This window comes from Mycetomoellerius zeteki, unplaced genomic scaffold, assembly GCF_001594055.1.
Source record: "Mycetomoellerius zeteki isolate Tzet28-1 unplaced genomic scaffold, Tzet1.0 scaffold19, whole genome shotgun sequence".
Lineage (NCBI taxonomy): Eukaryota > Metazoa > Arthropoda > Insecta > Hymenoptera > Formicidae > Mycetomoellerius > Mycetomoellerius zeteki.
Genome location: NW_017256854.1, coordinates 426,148 through 440,882, shown reverse-complemented (window position 1 = coordinate 440,882; position 14,735 = coordinate 426,148). Strand labels below are relative to the sequence as shown.

General features: G+C 37.6%; 1 pseudogene; it reads right to left on the bottom strand.

Annotated features, from left to right (window-relative positions):
- Positions 1–1,245: 1,245 nt before the first annotated feature.
- LOC108722014 (uncharacterized) lies at positions 1,246–3,449 on the bottom strand (annotated as a pseudogene).
- Positions 3,450–14,735: the final 11,286 nt, after the last annotated feature.

Below are 14,735 nucleotides of genomic sequence, written 5' to 3'. Positions count from 1 at the left end.
GAGATACGCTGCGCCACCAGCGCGCCGATTACATCCGCTTATTAAGGAATCGAGTCACATTTCATTTGGACAGCAATCTAATAATACTTCTGCGATAATGTAATTAAACACTAACGATCTTATCCTAATAAAGTCGTTAAGGTTTTACGTATAATGAATGGCGCGTTATATCCTGTCCGAGTGTTGTAGCTATTCGCTGTTGCTAAATGTTGTTTCATTTTTTTCAGCTCCATGAAGATACTCCAGTTAGAATCATCGAGCAAATTAATGGCGCAAATCTGGTGAGTAAAACAACTAAAAATATAACTATCTTGCCATGTATAAATGTTAATTACTGTGGCATTAAGATTTAGATTTTACTTTTTATAGAATAAAATATCGATTTTTGACATTTGAGCATATGTTAAATAGAAAATATGAAAAGTATAAATATGGAATTTTCTTAATTTAATTTAAATTTCCGCCGCATAGAATTAAATGTAAAAATGTGATATTACTTTTACTAATTATTAAATTAAATTTTCTGAGAAAACTGTTTATTTCCGCTATGGCTATAGATAGATTGTAATCATATAAATACGAATGTAGATCATAGAAAAAAAGATTTGTTAAGCAACTAAAATCTTCACTGATTCAACAAACCTACAGCTATAAAATACGGATAGTTAATTTTCCATGTTGAAGTAGCAAAGTTGTACAGTTGAATAAAATTAGCGATTATAAATAATCATATTTGTTGTAATAGCACGGCAAATTTGTTAATACAGTAAAGATAACTTTTTATAAGTCGATCCAATATATATATATTGTATAAGTAGATCAAAAATTTTAACAAAACATGCTAGCTGAAATGGCGTGTTTTTTGTTGCTGTAATGAAGAAAACTTGTTTTACATTAATAATTTTCACTTGTTACATTAACAATTGTAGCAAAGAATTAGCTGAATTAGCTTTAGATAATTGCTTACAGATATAATTTTTTTTGTTGTACCATCAAATCTTCTTAGTTAAAGATATTGAATTCGCCCAGCAAGCTATAGCTGTGCTGAATCACCTAATCTATTTTTTTCCATGAGTGTGTGTTGATTCATGACGATTGGACGTGTAGAAATGACTGATTCGATTTAATCGAGATAGCTCTAGTTCGTTTCGCGGGGGCGTTTCACGCGGCCCCTTTAAGGCCGCATTAATTGCCCGTGAAAACGCCCCCGCTGGCGCACTCGGGGCCCGGTTTCGCCACAGTTCATTAGGGGGTCTCGGCTGCCTTGTCGGGTAACTCCGGTTGAATCTTCGCCGCCGTGAATATAAATCCTTCCGAGGTCGCCGCAGCGGACAAACGCCTCTGTCACCGCCATTTTGCGGGCCCAAGATAGGCCCACGCGGAAGTTCACCGTGTTCCGCTGTCTCTCCTTTTCTCCTCCTTCAAGTCCACAGTCTCTCTCTCTTTCCCACCGCATTATCGCCGCCCATTCGATACGTGGCGGCAGTCCAATTCTCGTCGACGATTTCTTTAATGGTTTCTTTAACCTTCGGCGTAGAAGATTACTAGGAACGTTAGTCTGTTTGCTAATTCGAAACTTAGGTAAATTGAGATGTGCCGGTCGAGAAATCGGAGATAAACCTTGTGTGCTTAATTAACCTTTCTACTAGGCAAGATAATTTACGTACTCCGCGTGAGAGATATTTTGCCCTTTTGAAGTATATTGTAAAATTACCTTGCGTTTTGAGATCTTATTTTAGATTAAATTCTCGAAAAGAATATAAATATATTTATCTCTATTTCTTTTTTGCAAAATTAATAAAAGTTTAATAAATGTATAAATGATGTATATATATTATTTTATATTTAGGAAAAATATTCTGCTAAGTGCAGGTAAAAATGTTGAATATGGAACGTAGATTTAATAATGCATGGGGACACAATTCTTGACATTAATGTAAGAAGGAGGAATAAATTTTCGGTATGTGACGATATGATGAAGTCGCATTAACATAGACAGAAGAGAAGGGTTTACGAAGGCGGATCCGGTTCCAGCCGTCGCAATGCGAGGAACATTTTCGAATCCTTTGATCCGACGTGCCTATACGGCTACGGCTTTTATCGCGCCTCGATCACAATAAATTAATAAACACTTCTCTTTCTTTATCCAAGACCACAGGCGAGATCGGCCGGCCACGATATTAGAGGTTTATTAATTTATTTTCTCTTTATTAGGCGGCCGCGGTCGCGCCCGTCGGTAATCAGGGATCTGTAATTAGTCGAACATGCTGTCTGTCCATAGCGATTTATACCATGCCCGGGGGTGATGCCCCCCATCTTCCTTCTCCTCCACCTTCACTTCATCCTCGGTTCATTCCACCGACGCTTCTTCGATTCTCTCACTGGACAATAGCCCCGGCACTGCCATTCCTCTCGTCATCCTCGGATCTTCCTTCGAGGAAGGACGAATTCCTTACCTTGCCTACCTATCGGCACGACGCATCCTTCAAACCCGTAATTGTCGGCGGAGACCGCGAGGCATAAACACCGCATTCGCAACTGATCGATCACTTTGTTGCAGCAGCTTTGCAAACGCGTGGAATATTCTTAACTAATATCTAAATGCACATTCGGGCTTCGGACATTAATTAAGGGTTTCGTACACAAATTATGTAAACGCAATATTATCTTCTCCGAGTTAAGTAGAGACCCATTCAGTTAAAAATCTTGCTACACAGGAAAGCTGCTAAAAAGATGCTAATTTGATATTTAATATTTCTTATATATTATTATAACTGTATAAGATATTTCATGAAAAGATGCTGAAACTCTAATCAACTGTTATTTTTAAATGCACATAGGAAGCAAAAAATAAAATATTTTTTTAATAGAGGATATTTAGTAATTTTAATCACATATAAAACTAAAGACAATTAGAAATATTTTTTATATATAAATAAGAAAAATATTTTTATAAGTAAATAAAACTATCAAATACTTTCTATTAAAAGATTTTACTATTCCTACTTCCTAATTACGTTCAAAAATAATAGGTAATTAATTTCAACAACTTTCAGTGGATATCCTATACATTTATTCGCAAAAAGAATTAATAACAATATAACGTATATTCATCAAAATTAATATTAATTCGATTAACGAACGAAAATAAAAATAATCGATTACCAAATAAACTTTGAACAATTAAAGATTATTCACAAGCTTTCTAGATTAATTTATAGTTTTTGAACTCGTACTTCTGTCCTCGAATTTTGGACAAACTATTCAGCTTCACCTGAACATCCCTCATGATGAAACATATCGATGATCAGATTTTTACATCGTTTATTCGTTAATGCGCATTATCAAGAATAAAATGAAGATCTCAGTATGTGTGTCAGTATTCCTAAATTGACACACGATAAGAAAATTATAGGTACCTTGTGTACATATTGACCCTCAAAGTGCATCAGAGGTTTAACGAGCGACGCGTTCCCGCAAACACCAGATAAGAATCTTCCCGCGGCAGCACGTTCTTTCGTTGACTAAGTGGTTCGCAGGATGTGAAGGATCTGGGTTCTGTTCACCGCTTGCCTTTGGATTTAAGACCAACGCTTGGCTGTCTGTCAGGGACCACACCTTCGGACCGGCCCTCCGGTTCCTTATACAGTATCTTCGCCAAAGTTTCATTACTTCCGTCAAGATTGAAGCGCGATGAACGTAAAGATGACGTGATGGTAATATTCACAATCTGGTACGCGAAAAATTATTTGTTTCGAAAAGATGATTAATTTTTGTCTTATAAAATTGAATTAGTCAGTGAAGGTGCTACAAATCATGATACACAGAGAACAATAGGAGTTTGTAATCTCTGGGATGGAATGGTCACAGTATTCCGATATATTTTTCTTTAAAATTTTGTTTTGGAAAAGGAAAGTAAAAGATATTACCCAGAGATGTTCAGAAGTAAATTTAAAAATTCATTATTTCTAAATTCCTCTGTCTCACAAAAGTAAAACTAATGTAAATTTAATTGTAACATAATATGTTCGTAAAAAATACAACTGTAAAATTAAAAATTTTATATATATATATATAGGGTGTTCTGAACACACCCCATTAATCAATTTGCGTATTTTTAAAACTCTTACCTAATTAAAAGAAAATCAACGAATAAAAATTGCCTATATAAAAGCTAAACACTAAATAGTGATGTGAATACGGCATTATATGAAATATAAACGTTTCAACGGTTCGGTTAGGGTCGTCTTCAGTACATAGTATAACAAATTCAGTATATCGAGTGTTTGGCACTTTTTATTTGTTGATTTATTTAAGCAGAGCCTAAACTTAATTATTTAAAGATAATGTGCTGTGAAAAATATTTTAATAATTTATTTGCCACTCTTTCAATCCAAATACGTCTCGAGTGCTGTTTAAAAACATTTGAATTCGCTTTGCAGTAATAATGTTTTCGGGACAAAGTCCTTTACAAGACGGTTCGCCATAAAAATGAAATTCCGTGTTCTCCGCCGCGAAATTCTTTTCCTTCCGGCGGTAACGGTCGCGTACCCGTGCATTTTTCTTCTGAAACCTTAATTCGGACTTGTCTGCGGACAACTGCACCTCCGTCGTTTTGCGTCCCGCCGCCGTACGGGACGGCTTATCGTCGGAATGACTTATCGTCTGGGACCAGCCAGTGCGCTTTTGGCGAGCGTGAGTACGGCGGGCTCGACCGTAACAACCTAAATTAAGTTCGTGCCTTCGTCTCTCACCCGTATTTCATTTCCGTCAGCCGGCTGCAGCGGCGATGTTCGTGCCTGAGGACGCTCGTTTTCTCGGTTTAAAGGTTACCATACCACCGCGGTGGCAGAGAAACGAGCCTTACACGACGACGCCGCACGCAGAACCATCGAGATCTGTAATCGGCCATCGACGTTGATCGTGAATGCGAAATTACCATTTAAAGAGTAGAATTCCAAAATTAATGTCCAAAATTTCATTTTTTTTAGTTAGAGATGGCGTAATCCAGTGTTAAAAGACTCATATTATAAGCTACTTTAAGATGTCCAGATAGCATTTTTTCATCTTTAATTTATATGCTGAAAAAATATAGATATTTTGAAGTGCATTACGTTTTTTAACTAGAGACAAACAAAATGCATTTGTTTAACATTTTTAGCAATTGTTTAGCAATTTTGTTTAATATTTCACATCCTACTGATTGGCATATTGTTATTTTCTGTAATTTTTTGTAAAGTGCGTAATTTTTGTGTGCGAAGTTTCTTTCTTTCTGAAAATTACAAATTTTAGACAAAATGCATTTTGAAAGTCTCCTCCTCATTTCCGCCGTATTCCGCATATATCGTGGACTCGGATGAAATTGATTGCAGCAAAATATAACCATAACGCAAGAATGATTCGGCTCTGTAACAGGTGTAGCTCGTACAAATTGATGGCGGTTTCTTTGACTAATCAGAGATCTGGATTCGATCCAGGAATTCAGTTACATCTAGAAGATATAAAATTATCTCATAATCATTGAAATTGATTGGTTATGTAGTCTACAAATATATACCAGGATTGGTAATACGATATATTTAAAATCTTAGGAATGAGATATATATTTTACAGTTCTCGTATTTTTATTTATAAATAATTATCATTCAAGCTTATCCTTCTCGACGGTTCAAATTTACCGTATTAACAGTCCGGTTCGCGTAAAAGTCAGGTATATATCTTTATTGAGATAAAATCGTCTTCTTTGTGACACGAGATAATTTTTTTATCTCGGCGAATTCTCGTTCTGTGAATTGAATTGGATGCGCTTGATTGAACGGTTCTTTCACGATACGCGTCGTGCGGTTTTCCGCCGATTGAGCGCGTGTTTCTTCGTCGTATTTACGATTGCCGTGACTCGTAAAATGAGGATCCAGCTGCGATAAGACACACCGTATGACTGTCGCCATCCTGCGCAGCCCGATAAGGGCGCAGACGTTTAGTGGCTAAGTGGATGTAGATTGAATCGTCAACCGGACAATTTCGGTTCAGATCGGAGATCGAGACTGATAAATGATTCATGTGCTCCGAAGGATGGGCAGCGGGATAGCGTGGCGAATGCTTTTGTATCGATTTGTTTTACTGGTGCACGACTCGTACGAGTCTCTATTCAATTCAATATCCAACTGTATCATATCATGTGATTTCTATCTAATTACGATAGTACTAATGAGCGTTACATTTTAAAGCACGAAAGTAATTTTTCTTTTTATTTTATTGTCATTTTTTATAATCGTACTTCGAAAGAATAATTTTGTTGAAATATTTAAAAGTTTAGCTAGATTTGAAAGAACTTTTGTTAGATCATCAAAATAATTATGTAAGACAGATTAAGAGATTATATTTTGCTAAATTTCTAGATACTTTAATTTTTAGAGGCTTTAACAAAATTTTTTTGTATTTATGCATTACCGAGAATTAACAATCTGTTGATGTGAACAGGGATTAGGAAACTCTGTAGGAATTTGATTCGCACAAATTCATGTATCAATGAAATCATAGTTCGTATAATATATGGATGAAGCAATCTCACTGGATTTACGGATCTATAAATTTACGGTTACGTGCACTGAGATGGATCTCGCAACTTATAGACGTATGAATTTATGGATTTATTGAATCATCAATCCGTAAACTTATGAATTCATGAGACCCATAAACGTAATGATTGATAAATCTATAAATATGTGAATTTATGAATCAATGCATTCAATATAGGATTCATTTTGTATAGTGATATTTTGTACTCATACAGAATAGAAATTTGTGGCAACATTGCTGCAATATTGCTGAAACAATCTCTGTTATATGGGAAATCTGTCGGTCTAAGATCTACAGAGTCAACACAAAAATATAAAGTAAATAAAATCATTCTTGAAAATAAAAACGATTCTCGACAGTCCTTCTTCAGAAAGAAAACCAGAATCACTTTGTAACACGCGAGACGCTGCATGTAAGATAACGCTTATCAACCGCGTTATCTTTGCACTCTCGCAGACCAGATTGTAGAAAAGAGAGCGTCAAAGCGTATCTCCCGAAATCTTCGCTAACCACGCGGTTAGTTCGCATCGTGTTTGCGTCACATCCTCCGTGAAATAGCCTGACGTAAAGTCTCAAGGACCGCACACATGCGCCTGTTCGAGGAAGACGTCGAGAGGGTACACGTGTATCCCTCGGAGTCTTTTCATGTCTTCTTCCTCGTCTCGCGCCGCGGGAGGACATTATTATCCCCTCGATAACGGTGAATGGCTTGGAAAGGACTTGTGAGAACTCGCGCAGTGGAAAAAGTCTTGTGGACTCTTAATTTAGATTATTACGACACACATACAAGGCGCTCTGAATGCGAAGCGTATCCCAACTACTAAGCGTATCCCAACTATATATAAACTACATAGATTGCAAACTGCGTTCTTTTAATTATTGCTAAAGAGTATATACGAGATGCCAGAGACGGAGACTTTTGACTTTTCTGGATGTGGAGTACCTCATCTGAACGGGGGATGGGGGGATTTCAAAATAACACAAATATTTTATCTCTTTTGTTGTATATGCACAATATATTTCCATACATATTACACTCTAGAGTCAAATATAAAAATTTTTTGTCAAATCACTCAAAATTTTTTTAATTTTTCAAAAATTATCACATTCTTTTAAATGCCCTGAATTCTAGGTGTGGAATTCAACGTTCACAGGAGTTCTGGATGTGGAAAGCTCCATACTTTCTATAAGAAAGATCTCTGTCTATGATCAGCAATTGACTACTGACATCTCCCTTTTATTTAGAGATTCTACACGGGAAGAAAGATTTTACTGAAGGATTTAAAATTTAGCTAGATATATAATAGATCTGAAAATAATTTTGTTGGACTATTAAAATAATTATGTAGATTCAAACTGGTTGCTAAAAAGTTAAAATTTTTTGTGACGTTGTTTGAGATTCCTACGTAACTATTTTGATCCTACAAAATTATTTTCACATCTACATCTAGCTAAATTTTTAAATACTTGGGCAAAATCATTCTTCCTGTGTATCCACTTCGTGCATTGCTTTTACATTGGCAACACTCATACATAAGGAAATTTACAATATATAGAACAGGCGTTAGTAATCTATAATTATGTACTTAGATATCTGTAATCGCAACGCGCTTTAAAGCTGATTCTACATTAATCGCATCGCAGCGTCGCAAGCGTTGCGGTCCAATCAACATCAACCTAGCTCGACTCTGATTGGACCATAACGCTTGCGACACGCTTGCGACATTGCGATGCGACTAATGTAGAACCAGCTTAAGTCGTTTCTGGCGATAGGTTCGTGCAAAGTATCCGCGGCCTATCAAGCACGTCCTTTTTTTCTTCCGCTTTAATCCTGATAAAGAAAGTTTTAAGACGCGCATAAATTTTTTCAAAGGCTCGTTAAGCCGCGCACACGCCAGGCCTCCTGTTATAAATAATTTTTAACCACGAGGCTTTAATCCGCGTGTCCAACTGCTCTCAGTATTTAAAACGTCGCGTCACGGTGATCTTCGCGAGGTAGCGTTCGAGAAATCACTCTGCCATCACCTAATCTTTGAATATAATCTTTACAAACGTGCTATATTGAGGTTTCGAGAGGACTAAATCTTGATCTATGTATATGCGCACGGGTAGGTTTATTGTCAGGCACCCTGTCAGTTAGAATATTCGGATATACTCCGTCTCAAAGTATCGCATCTTTGACTTTAGTACACGGTTGTCTTATACTATTTCCTTATCGCGAAACCTATAAAGCGAGAGAAACGATCGTTTCGACTGACGTCTATCGTGTGTTTGGGTAAATTCTGCCAATCTCGGAACTCGCGTGACCACTGCCGCAAGTAGTCTCGCGGTTACCCTCCGTGAAGGCACCATTGACGCCATAATATCGCGAGAGGATGTCGTTCCCGTGATGTCTCTATCGCGTTTGATAATTCGCAAATGCCTGGCGATCGTAAGCGGCTCGTTAAATCCGCATCGCCACGAGATCCGGGTGTCGTTATAACGCTCGTAATGTTCCTACTGATTGCTTCGCGTCACTGATAAGCCCTTATCCACGTGTCTCTATATCTGTCTAGATTGATGAAGTAAACACATTGATTTAGCGACTTGAAGAAATTTTATACTCTATTCGATTTGAATTTATGTAAGTAACTTTTACATGAAATAATTATATGTTTTCGAATACAAATTTATGTTTTTTAACCCTCTGGAGTTGACGTCAAATACAATTAATGACCGAATATGTGAAATCCATTAATTTATGTTGACTAAAAAATATCTACCATACAAGATATCTGGTAAGTTTTGACAAAGTGCTTGTGTGTAGATAGAGCGGACTAAACTGAGTTGTAAAGTCCTCTACCATTTTACAATTTTCGCAATAGTCAACAAGATATTAATTAGTAAAAATTGCCGAATATTAGTATTCAATAATTTTTTACTCAAATACTACCAACTTTACAGAAAAACTGCAAGAGACAAAGATTATTTATTTTCTTCATATAGAACTCTAAGAATTTTTTCAGAATTTTTTATCAACTTTTTAGTATTGTATTTTCTTATTTTTATCAATATGAGAAAATACGGTATTAAAAAATTCTGAAAAAATTTTCAGAACTTTATGAGAAGAAAATAAACAATTTTTGTCTCTCGCTGTTTTTCTGTAAAGTCGATAGTATTTGAGTAAAAAATTATTGAAAATCAATATTCAACGATTTTTAATAATTAATATCTCGTTAACTATTGCGGAAATTGCAAAATGATATAGGACTTTCCGATTTAGTTTAATCCGCTCTATCTACATACAAGCGCTTTGTCAAAACTTATCAGACACCCTGTATAATTAATGTCAAAGAATCAAAGTGACATAAATCGTATAAAAAAAGAACGTACGTTTGAGAATACTAAATTAAATATAAAACTATTTATATTTTTATTTTAATGTGAATACTAATTGTAAGTTTGATTTAATAATTATAATTCAGAAGATCCTATTAATTATATGGAAAATTGGGTCTCGGTGAAATGAGTTAATTTTCACATATAATGTACTATAACATGATGAACAAAAGATGTTATACATACAAAGCTTAATAAGCTTCCGAGCTATTAAAGGTGAGCACAAGATTTACACCATTGTTTAAAAGCTATCCATTACTGAGCTTTGTGTCTATGAAATCTTTTCTCCACGTTATAAGCTACCTACGTTATATCAGAACTGTAACTCATTTCACCGGGATCTAATTTTTCATAATCTATCCATATAATTCTTAGCAGATGTAACATAAAGAATATAATTGAGAGAGTCCGATAAATCAACTATAAGTGATATTCTACTTGGCATGAATGTACGCGTGATGTTTCACTTTGAGTGCATTCCGTTTCACGCATGATGCGCATGATGTATCGTTTTACTCTTCCTCAATATTCGGTAAACAACAACTAGGGACAACATTTTTTGAAAGTATTACACCTTTAGGGCGCGTTCACATTTTGACGAAAAAGCAGAAAGCGGAAAAGCAGCAGATAATTAGAACTCTAGTAGTTGACATTTCGGCTTTCTCTACTACTTACTATCAGCACGAATTCTGATTAGCTGCTGCTTTTCCGCTTTCTGCTTTTCCATCAAGATGTGAACGCGCCCTTATGCATATATTACATGCGTACATGCACGTGTGTGGATACGGATTATTTCTTCTTTAAACTGAACGATATGTCTTTACCGCACGACAAACCACTTTGTAATACCTTCCGCGGTTAGTTCGACGAACCGAATCCGATCCCTTTCAGAAGTAACATCGTTACGCGTTGTTGCGGGATCGCGTTCGGTTACCAGGAGCGATTTCTATCCTCGCACCCGAGACGTAGCTCGCGTTGGACGGCGACGATGACGACGACAAAGAGAAAGAAGAAGAAGAGAAGGAAGAGACGGTTATACGCGGCGAGCGACGCGAGCGTATAAGCATAGTCGGCATGAAATACGATGAGAGAGTGCCTCGGGTGCGAGACTTATGCTAAGTACACGCACACATGCGTCTCGTCGTGTACGCATTTTATGTTCGCGTCCACGTCCGTCCGATCCTCCTTCTTCGTTTCTCCGTCTCTTCAAGAACACTACGCCGCGCAGCTCCTGGCTTCTACCTGCCCGCTTGCGCGTGTTCTTTATATGGACTCTCGTCGAGCAGTGCTAGTACCCGGCAGTGCGGTAGTACCCGGCGGCATCCACGACGGCACGTTGCCGATGTCGCCGCGTCGTCGGCAGGGATGCCATTTCACAGACGCTCACGACACGCAACGACATGTGGAGAAGATACGCTTGGCAAAGGTAGATACGGTGCACCAACTATACGTGACGCAACTCACACTAAAAGCCCACACTATCGCACAACGCATTGAAGATTGAGGATTATCAATTGAAGGTTAGAATTCAGCCAGTCAAAACGAAACGGATTAAAATTAAAATTATCTGGATCTTTTTTGGCACAAGTAAAATTTCTAAATAAAGGAATGCGGAATCCGATTCGTCTCCCCTTAAAATATTTTGTTGAAAAATTATTTGGTAACATAATAGAAATGTCAAAAAATAAACCTGAATTTTTTCACATTTTGAAAACCTAGAACAGTAAAAAAACTTAGGCCGACAGAGGGAATAAAAATATGATTTCTAACGGAGAGTTAAAATTACTTGGTATTCAATCTTTTTTATACAAGTTATATCATTTTGATTCCTCGAAATTAATTTATGCCTTTTAATTAACATAAATTAATGGATCTTACTCTCAATGTCAGAAACTATATGTGTTACGGATTTTGGCGTCAGCTGCGGTGGGTTGAGCGAGGAAAAAAAGCAAGACAGATTGCAATATTACTTGCAATAAATAACACAAAGAGTCGTAATATTTCGCGCGAATCTTCTTATTTCTCCGAGAATGTACGACCAATTCGGTCAACGTGGTCCTTCTTGGTGGGAAGTGGCGGCAGCAGCGGCGCGGCCTGGTATCGGTCGACAATGACATTACTCAAACGGGGCTGACAAACGTATAAAGAGTTAACGACGTTGCCATTACGGCGTACGTGCACGCGAGCATTTGTAAGATCTCATGGAACGACAGCGGTGGAGGGGCCCGGGGAGACCCGGAGGCGACGGTCGCCATAACTCATCTTCATCGTGCCGTCAACAGATCTCGGTTTCCCGGACGATTCTCGCCTATTCTATGGAATCTTTGGAGGCTTTGCGCTTGTAACATACTTAAATAACTTTGAATTGAAAACGTCTTAGAAAAAAGGATGAAGACATGCGTCCTGCCTTTTTTAAAAAAATTTTTAGAATATATATTTTGACCAAATTTATGCTGGAAAGAACTTCTATCGTTATTCCGATTAATAAAATACAATAAGTGCGTTCGGTAAATACAACGGTTAAGTAAGTGCTTGCTACTGTTCGTATACTTCTCTAAAGGACCCCGCACGTTCCTTATGGATTTTGGTTCTCGGTCAATCTTTTCATATTTTGGTAAATTGTAGTTCCAGGTGTTCTGATTAAAAGTGTCAATGGGCGCAACCTCCTAAAATTAACAGTCGAGATATAACTGTTCAAGTTTCGTGATTCCGAAACTTTGATCAGCTATAATTTCTTTAGGGTTTATTTTAGCACTTTGATCCATATAGGACAATCGATCAAATTCTTTGGGGGGCAACTAAAACTCTCAAGAAAATACCGGATTTTTGAAAAAAAATTCTTAAAAAAAATTCCGGTGCCCCCCCCCAGAGTTCTAACGATTATCCTTAACAACCGATGCTGAAATAAATATCTAAGAAGTTTGAAGTTTCAAATTTCGAATTTTCTACACTCAGAAAAAGAATCTCTTTCAATTCAAAGAAATATTTCTTTGCTATACGGTTAAAGAAAAAAATTCTTTGATTTGAACATAATTTCTTTAAATTAAATAAATGTTTCTATTTGATTTGAAAAAATAATGTTTAAATCAAAGAAATGACGTTCAAATCAAAGAAATTTGTTCTTTAACCATATAATAAAGGAACATCTCTTTAAGTCGAAGAAACCTTATTTCTCCGGGTGTACTTTAAGGCGCTAGAACTTTTTTGTTTGCAGTCTCAGCTATTTGATTATTAAGGTAATTGTTAGAACTCTTTGGGGGGCTATCAAAACTCATAAGAATGGCCAAAATCTAAAAAAAATTTTTTTAAAAAGAATTTTTTCGAAGATCCGGTATTTTCTTGAGAGTTCTGGTTGCCCCCCAAAGAGTTCTATCGATTGTCCTATATGAATAAAAATGCTAAAATGAACTTTAAAGAAGTTATAACCGATCAAAGTTTCGAAATCATGAAGTTTGAACAGTTATATTTCGAAAACTGTTAATTTTAGGAGGTCGCGCCCATAGACACTTTTAATCAAGACACCTGAAACTACAATTTCCCAAAATATGAGAAGATTTGACCGAGAATCAAAATTCATAAGAAACGTGCGGGGTCCTTTATCGTGGATCTATAAAGATTTACTCCAATCACAAACAATTACCGAGCGCTCACTCAGGCGTGCGTTCGCTGAACGCACCCAATAATTTCGCGCGCGCGTGAAGAGCGCGTGATTGCTTTATGAACGCAATGCAATCTCGATGGCAAGAAGAATGACACATTGTGTAAACAACAAAGTTCTGAAGAACCACTCGACCGCGGCGGACGCGTTTCGGATCGGGTGCTGACAAACAAATATTTTTGAAAGTGTTGCCGACTTTGACTGTGCGTTTCCTCCTGATGCGTGTCCGCGAATTGGCTCGTCTCGTGCGTTCGTCCGGACGCGCGTTATTTCGACGTGACGACGTTGTAGACGCAGGCGTCCGGTGTCCGTTCGGGCAACGCCATTTTCGCGGGCATGCGTCACCCTTTTTGATACCGTAATACATTAAGACTGTAATTCATTACGCGACTGGCCAAGCCTACCTCGCTATTGAGGACCCGGGCCGATCAAATAGAAGAAGAAGAAGAATGTGTAAACGACGAGCCACAAGCCACAACTGCTAGTGCGTTGGAAATGGTAAGTCATTATAAGATCAGTTTAATCGACTAACTTTGCGATCTCGCCATGCAGCCAAGACGATCGTCCTTGTCGCGGTATGCTCGACGAGGATATAGTTATGCCAAGGGGAGAGTTCTCGACCGTGAGGTAGACACCGGGACCCAACGATACACGACCCGTTCATCTTTTTATTCTTTTCGGGTACAAGTTTGCTGCGGCGAGGTCGAGGTCTGAAACAAAGTGGCGCATTAGCGTTTCTTATGCGTGTATTGTTAACGAGCCACGCAAATCGATTCATTCGTTATCGTTGGGGGATCACTCGGCGCGGTAGCTGCCGTCTCGTCTCTTCACCGCCATGTTTCATTCCGTTCGACCGGCGATTTGTCTAGTTGCGTATGCAAACATCGCGCGCTCGGTGAAGGCGATTTGTTTAATGATGCTCTAGTCAACGGTGTCGTATCGTCGTGAATGAATGTGCCATCTTCTCGGCGATGGTTAATTGCGCCGAGACGACATCGATCATTTCCGAACGCATCGTCGTGTTATGTCAAAATATTTTTAGAATACTTAAGACACTTAACTCTTTGAGGACCGGAATTTTCTAACAGAAAAAGTTAAAGAAGATCTTGTTTTCTAAAGG